Consider the following 8690-nt stretch of genomic DNA (forward strand, 5'->3'; position numbering starts at 1 on the left):
CCATTAGAGAAACATAGGCTAATAAGCAACCTATCATAACTTTTGATCATCCTATACTAGAAATGACCAAGCATTTGAATCCTTTGTATGTTAAAGCCTCGATAAAATGGTAAAACTTTATCCAAAGCATTTGTAGATAGGGGGCAATTTTGATTATCATGTCGTCGACCACGTTGAAGAAGTTAGGTAAAAGGCATGAGTAGTTCATTCCTACAAATATCCAGATGATCAATTTTACGAAAGGAGTCACTCTAGCATTAAGGGTTTTAGTAGCCGAAATAACGATTGTACCTAAAACCATGAATTCAACATTCTTCATTATGGATACCAAACTAGCTTATTTCGTACTGTTGAGGAGTGATTCGATTCATTCTAGCCAAAATGTACCTTCTACGTTACATGAACAATTGATGTTCTTCAAAGGAGACCAAGTAAGTATCATTTTGACTTATGAGTGTCCATTTTCGATTGATGTGAGGATGGAATAAGCCCTATTTTATTCTCCCTACTTAGCTCCTATTCAAGTTCCTAGTAATTACAAAGAAGGAACTTAGGGATTTTGTAATCTACCAAGAAGGGGTTCATCATAAATTGGTGAGTCGAAACATGGCCATCAATCAAGTTTGTTGATGGACAAGAAAATTACAATCTTAAAAGATTTACTGAATCGGCTAACATCATTTGTCACTGAGGATAAGGTAGTCGAATCAACAATGATATATGCTCAAGAGGAAGCATAACACAAAGAGGAAGTGTTGCCTATTGAAAGGAAGTCTCTTAGTTTTGAAGCACAAGATCCCCTAGAAGAAGTCATCCTAGGAACAAGTGATAAGCCGAGAATGACCAAAGTAAGTGGGTTACTAGCCAAAAGAGATAAAAAAAATCTTAGTGAACTAATCATGAAGTACGAGGATTGTTTTGCCTGGATTACCATGAGATGTTAGGATTGTTGAGGGATTTGGTAGAGCATAGATTGTCAATCAGAGAAGGACTTAAGCCACATCGTCAACCACCAAGGCGATGTAATCCACAACTTTTACTTCAAATAAAAATAAGAAATTGAGAGAATTTTAGAAAATAAAAAAGATGTTTTATTTATTCATTTGCTAGGCAGTAAAATAAAGTTTCTTTTTATAAAATAATAAAATAAAGAAAAATAGAGTAAATGATAGGCTGAGAGTGCCCTAGCTATAAATAGAAACATATTAGGTCAACTTTTACATTTCGGATACATCTCTACGCTCTCTTCCTCTCAAATTCATTTTCCATTCTCCCTCTCTCAAAACCCTCTCTTTTTCTCACATACACCCAAACATGTCCCATTACAACTACGATCACAAACTCGTTAACCGTTAGGATTTGTGAAATAATGTATGTGGAGAGAGAAATATACATCGCACAGAGACAGTAAAATGGAGGCTCCAATCCCTTCTCCTTATCTCTAACGCTTGGAAAACCTAGAAGAGCAACCAGAGGAAAAGCTTGAGAAATCTTAGGGAACCGCTAGAGACGCCACTATCGTTGTTGGACTACACATGTGAGCCCACTTAGAGGTAAAAGATGAGTTTATCACAATTAGGGTTAGAATGAACATGTGTAGAGATCCTTAAAGAATCAAATTGAGGCTTATTTTGGGATGTTTATTATATTGTAATTCTTCCTTTACAATTATAATTACGAGATTTTTGTGTTTGACGGACCAATTGATGCCTTAATGCGAATTGGTTGATAAAATTAAGTATTCCTATTTTTTTTCGTATTTTTGACCTATGATTTTGATTCCTTTAATTTTGATATGATTATGTGAAATTGTTTGAGGGGTTTTACTCCCCATGTTGTGATAGGCATTCATGTATAATTTGTTTGTGTTTTGGACAAGATTTACTAGATTTGCACAATAAATTGTTATATTGGGATCATGAAATTGTGATTGAAATTGTGTGTAAGGGATAAATTGAATATGTGTTAATTTGTAAAATACACATAAACATGTGATGGTGGATTGTGACGTTGTGAGATGTTAAAATTGTGGACATGGAATTTTGTTGTGAATAAGTGTGTGGTTAATGCTTGAGGTGATATTACTTGTGTTGTGAGTTGTGAATTATACAATAACCCAACTGGTGCTTACCTTGAGAAAAATGTTTATGCGTGATGTGTTAAAAGGAAAGTGTAGGGTTCCAAGTTAGGAACCTGAGGTGTTAAACTTTAGTGCAATGTCCGGGGTGTTAAAAGGAAAGTATGGGGTTCTAAGTTAGGAACTTGAGGTGTTAAATTGTAGCGCATTGTTTTAAATGTGTTTGAAAATAAGTGTGAGGTTGTGAGTACTGTATAATTCATGAGCAGTGTCTGCATGTAAAAGTTATTTTAGGGGTTAGACCTAAATCAGGAAGGTGAGGCCGCAACAAATTTTTGAAGTCTAGGCCTTTATGGTAAATACACTCAGTTTGAGTGCTCCTTTAAGTCTATGTTGATCTCGTATGGTTGAAGCATTCTCGCAAAATAGAGTAACCCTGACTGGTCACCTTATGATTTTACTTAGTGAGAGTGACCTGACATACCCATTGTGTGGTGTGTCTTGTTATGTATTCCTAGGTGCCCTGGTGTTGTTTTTCACTAACATGGTACCACATTGCATATATGATTGAGTCTTAGTGTATATGTTGCATAATGCTTGTGTAATGATCATTGTGACTTGTTATGTGATCATTGTGTTGTACTTGAGATTTGTTGTTCTGGACACGTGATTAATGTGAAGGTGTGGAATGTAATTTTGTGATTAAATCCTTGAACAAGTGATATTACGCAATGAGTGGTAAAATGATGTGAATTGTGCTAAGTTGAGCTTGTTATATTTATACTATATATGTGTGTGTGTGTGTGTGTGTGTGTGTGTGTGTGTGTGTGTGTGTGTGTGTGTGTGTCTTCCTTTATCTCTACCTGCTTAGGAATGTGATAACTCACTCTTCATGTGTTGTTTGTATTTGGATCATGTGATGATCTCGAACCTTGTGTTCATGGGAGCAGACAGTTAGGTGGATTGCTTTAAAGAACCTCGTGCTGGAGGCTATCGGGACATAATATTCTGATAGGATGTGACATTAGGACATGGGTTTCTCTTTTAATTGCATGATGTTCCAAACATGCCGCTTTACTTTATTTTATTCTACTACTTAACTTGAGGTTTTTTTGTAAACTTGACGACCTTGTTTTGAGCCGAAAATGTTTTCATACCCTTATTTGATAAGTTTTTAATTTGATGATTAACGTGGATGTGAACCTTTTACCCACATGAACTCTTTTATGTTTATTGCATAAAATCTCTTTAATTAATACTGCATTTTCATGTATGATATTATATAAATATGTATGTCAGGATAGAAGGTGTCACATTAGCCGATTTCATCACCCAACATTCATGTGTCCCAGTAGATGATGTAGTCGAGTTGGCCAACAATTATGTTAGCCTTCAACCTTGGATTTTGAGCTTCGATGGCTCACGAACGCAAATAGGTGTGGGAATCAGAGTGACCATCATTAGCCTAACAGGAAAGGTATAGAGATATCCTAAGCTGGTTGACCCTGAATATTCCAAATATCAAGCATAATACAAAGCATTGATATGGGGGTAAGACTACTATTACAAAAAGAAGTGAAATATGCGCAAATCTATGGAGATTCCCTATTGGTGATTCGACACATGAAAAGAGAATACAATTGCAATACCATCACCTTAATAGAGTTCTACAATTCCTCTAGACAATTACTTAATTATTTTAACGATATAACAATAGTACATTTGTACAAAGGGGAAAATAATGAAGCTAATCAATTAACTCAACATGCATATGGTTACAAGAAGCTAAAAGACGAGGCTTTGGAGTCAACTGTAAAGGAGTATTGCATAATGGAGATTGAATTAGCAGACCCATGGCAGCAAGAAATAATAGATTGTTTACAAAAGCCATCTAGCAAAGCTGAGTTCAAATTGAAGCAGAAGGCTATGAAATACACCATGATAGAAGAAGTTTTAACAGAGTCTCGCTGAAATATGTGAACCAAGTTGAGTTAATGGGACTAATGGGGGAGATACATGAAGGATTATGCGGCTCTCGTAGGTCTAGAATTACAATGAAGTGGTTGATAATTTGACATGAATATTATTGGCCAACAATTACTATTGATTGTTATCAATATGCTAAAGGGTGTGAAGAATGCAAAAGATTTGGACCTTTACAAAATATTCCAGCAGAAGAAATGCATGCACTAGTCAAGCCTTAACCATTTAGAGGATGGGCCATGGATGTTATTGGCAAAATCCATCTAATCCCATTTAAAAGATAGTTTCATTTTGTAGTTATTGAATATTTTACTAAATGAATCGAAGCAGAACCGTTGGTTAGTGTAACTCAGGAAGTTGTGATTAAATTCATTAAACACAACGTCATTTACAAATTAGCATATCTGAGTCAATATCTATTGATCAAGGAACTATCTTTACTAGAAATAAAGTGGGTTCATTTATATGATAATTAAGCATCAAAATGACATTCAACGCCATATCATGCCCAAGCAAATGGACAAGCTAAAGCTAATAATAAGATCTTGATTGATATAGTTAAGAAGAATTTGAAGGAAAACCTTAAAAGATTGCATGAAACGTTGCAAAAAGGTATGTGGGCTTGAAGAAATACTCTAGCCAAACCAACTGGTTGCACCCCATTTCGGCTGACTTATAGGCATGATGCGGTTTTTTTTGTTGGAGATTAATGTGCAATCTTTAAGGGTAGTAAAGCAAAATATGCTAAGTTTGGATGAATATTAGCAATCCTTGCTTAACAAATTAGATGAGTTAAATGACGATCGACTTATAGCACTTGATCAAATCCAGCTTAACAAAAGAAAAGTAGAAAAAGCATACAATAATCATGTTAAGCTGAAGCGATTTAGTGAAGGAAACATTGTCTAGAAGTCAATTCTGCCTTTGGAAGTTAGAGACTTGGAGTTTGGCAAGTGGTCCCCGAATTGGGAAGGACCATTCATAATTAGTCAGATTCTACCTAATGGAGCATATTTGTAGTTAATTCAAATGGAAAAGAGTTAGATCAAAGCATACATTGTAAATACTTAAAACATTTTCCATCCTTCTATTTAGGATGAAAGAGAGAGGCAAAACACAAGTTGTCAATAGTAACCACAAACCGATTACTTAGCTAGTCCAAAGGTTGTCCAAAATTGGACTTATTTAAAAGAAAAAAAGCATAAGTTCAAAAGAGATAATCAAATATTGGTAACTGAATTAGTCATCATGCCATTCGGCGCAAAGAAAGAAGTTCCAACATTACCTACATCATCTTCAAGTTGATTAGTAAGTCTAGTGTCAACTCTTGGGGCAATAATAACAATATTATGGGTGATAGTGGTTGCATGAGTGCTAAACACTTCGACGACAACCTCCACAATACGATCCATAATTCCCACTTGTGGAATAATTGTAAATGGGGTAGCCGAAGTAGAAGGAACAAAAGGAGGTGCAAAAAAGGTTTGCTTGGCTTGGTCAAATTTCTACCACAAATCATCCCATATCTTTCTATCTTTGACAATAATCATTTCGCCTGCATTAAGATCTTTCTCTAGTCCTTCTTGTTGATGAAGCAAATGAGTGATGTTGGGATCAATAGAATTTGCCAAGGTGTAGAGCTGAATGCGTTGATCCGAATTTCCTTTAAGTTTAGCATAAGGGTGATCTTGGGACACAATTCAACTAGCTATTTCTTGATACACCCAAGTTTAGTTGTCAGATTGACTAATCTTTTATTGAGACGCTTTTGTTCAGCTAAATCAGCTTGTCGTTTTGCTTCAACAATTTCAAAGTTGGCAATATAAGTGGACTTTTGAATTTGCAATTGTCTCAAGTATTCCAAATTAGCCACAACAAAACAATATCAACACGAGTGTTCATTATGATTGAAGATTAAGGCACCAATAACCATGATGATATGGTTGAGGAGTTGGCGGCTAGCATCCGAGACTGTGGGTGTTCTGGTCAAATGGTCATGAATGGGAATATCTCCCAACATGAATTGTTCCACCTGGGAAAAATGGTCATCAATGGGAGATCCATCTGATACCACGAGAACAAAAAAAGCAAGGGACTGGAAGTATTCGGCTAAGGCTTCTTCAGTAATATTTGGTAAGATGGGTTGTGTGAAAGCTAACAACTGTCCAAAGGTCATTGTTGGTACAGAAGGCATGGCAAAAGATTCAAAAGGCACATTGGAAGGTTCTTCTACAGAAACTGATTCCTGAAATTAAAACGCAAAAGTAGGTTAGCGGAGGCTGTAATAAAGCATAATGAAAAGTGCTATGACGACTAAGAAACTAGCATCTATAGGTGTATAAATGGATCCAACCTTCAATCTTTTGTGGCTTCAGCTAGGAGCAGATTTGGTAGTTATCTTGAAAGTTAAAGGAGTTTATTCTGGAGAAGTGTCATCTTATATGTTTTCCATATGAATCGTCTCAATTCGATGTTTGGCTATAAAGGAAAATGTTAGCTAGGGTTCTCATGAGCCTTAGGGTAGATTTTAGGCCCATGGGTTAACTATGAGTCCACTTATCTTTGTACATATTAGATTAGGATTTCATTATTTTTGGGGCTTATATTTAGAGCTCCATAATGTAGGTAGGGTACCCTAGAAATGTAGAATTTTTCAGCCCTTGTATTTTAGGGCACCTAGACTAGTTTTTGTATTATGGGCAATTTTATAATTTCACATGCATTGAGTGAATATTTGATGTGTGTTGAGAAATAAATTTAATTGAATTGGGAGAAGCTCAACCCAATTAAATTTTAGAGGGGGAGGTGAGCATTTGCTTGCTACACCCCATTGTCACATCATATAGTCACACTTTGTGCATGTCCTTCATGCTTTACATGCCTCATGACACCTAAACACACTTAGTGGAGAATCTTGGACTTGATCTTGGATTAGTGGGCTGAACCATAGCTAAAATTCACTAATCATAATTAGTGAAATTTTGGCTCTAAAATTTGGCTCCACAAATTAAATTTCAAATTCAAGTGAAATTTGAATAGAAATTCAAATTTCCCTCCAATTTTGTATAACACTTAGGCTATAAATAGAGGCCATGTGTGTGCATTTTTTCAACTTTGATCATTTGAGAATTACACTTCAAAGTTCAAACCTCATTTGAGGCACAAAATTTCGTGCTCCTTCTCTCCCTCTCCCTCCACTCATCTTCTCTTACCTTCAATCTCTTATCCATGGCTTCCTATGGTAGTGAGCTTCTTCTTGATTCATCTTCTCCTTGAAGTGGCGTCTCCAATCATCTTTCTTTCTTCTCCATTCCGCTGTCATTCATCTTCAATAAGCAAAGGACTCCATTGATGAAGAAGATCCAAGGCCTACAAGCTCCATATGGAACTACATCAAAAAGGCCATAGGAAGATGTTGCATAAGGCCAAATTGATGAGCCATGAACTATGGGTTGTAAGGCTCAACAAAAATTATGTTATACCTAGATGCAAGCTTGAATCCACAAAGAAAATCCCTGGCAAACAAGATGCTACACCAATTTGCTGATGGTATTGCTTTAGCCGCTAAATCGACAAGTGGATCCATTTTCAAACAGTCAGAAATGGCATGATCAATGGTTGTGGGATTCCATAAAGCACACACATCATCTAGTATGCCACAAATGGCCTCTATAAAGAAGTGAGTTGAACTTGAGGTAGTGGACTTGATCCGAAGAGATTTGCCTAAAGACGAGTCATTAGCATGACAATCTAGTGCTTTGGTCGATTTCGGATGTATGGGCACAAACATTGGAAAATGCATAATAATTCAAAGTTGCAAAAACCATAGGGGACTATAGGCACTGCATATGTTCGGCTTAGCTTTCATTCTTTCTAAAAGTGGAAAGATAAATTTATAAAAGGATAGAACTTGTTTGAAACCAAGACGTAATGGGAAGAGGATAACTATCATGATGGGGGTAATGATCAAGAAAAGTAGCAGCATCTATGACATCATCTATGCAAGGACGAAGGTAATAATGTCCTTCATGAGCCTTGAGCGGATTGATGAAACCACCAAGAGCTACAATTGTTCTTGATCATCTTGATCGCTTGAAAAGCTAGAAGAGGAGGAGGATGACTTGTTATTAAGGCCATCACCATATTTGTGGGGTTTCAATTGAGAACTGTTGGTGGAAGACGTCGTGAAATAAGAGGAAAGATTACCAGAGGTGAAAAAAGAAGAAATCAAGGATTATGGTAAATCAAATGGTTCAACAATAGTAAAGCAAGGCTATTTAAAGTGATAAGACTTACGTAGACGTAATGGGTAGAGATAATAAATGTGAAGTCAATTGCAAAGGTTAAAAGAAGAGGGAAAGATTAAACGGATATATCTTAACACTTGAGTTGACCAATCAGCGTGTCAAGATATAAAAGGCATCTGTTACCAGTCATAATATTTTTAGTTAGTCGAATGAATCGAGATGGAAAACTTAGCCGAAAAGGGGGTTGTTTGTTATTTCTAATAAGTGATAAAATTTGACTGTTATAGAAGATAATTCTGTCAATTTTTTAAAATTTAAAGGAAGCTCAAAAGATAAGTGTAGATCCTATAATCTAGGAAGTGGTTCATAAAAATCGAAACGTT

Source organism: Glycine max, chromosome 14 (assembly GCF_000004515.6).
Source record: "Glycine max cultivar Williams 82 chromosome 14, Glycine_max_v4.0, whole genome shotgun sequence".
Taxonomy (NCBI): domain Eukaryota; kingdom Viridiplantae; phylum Streptophyta; class Magnoliopsida; order Fabales; family Fabaceae; genus Glycine; species Glycine max.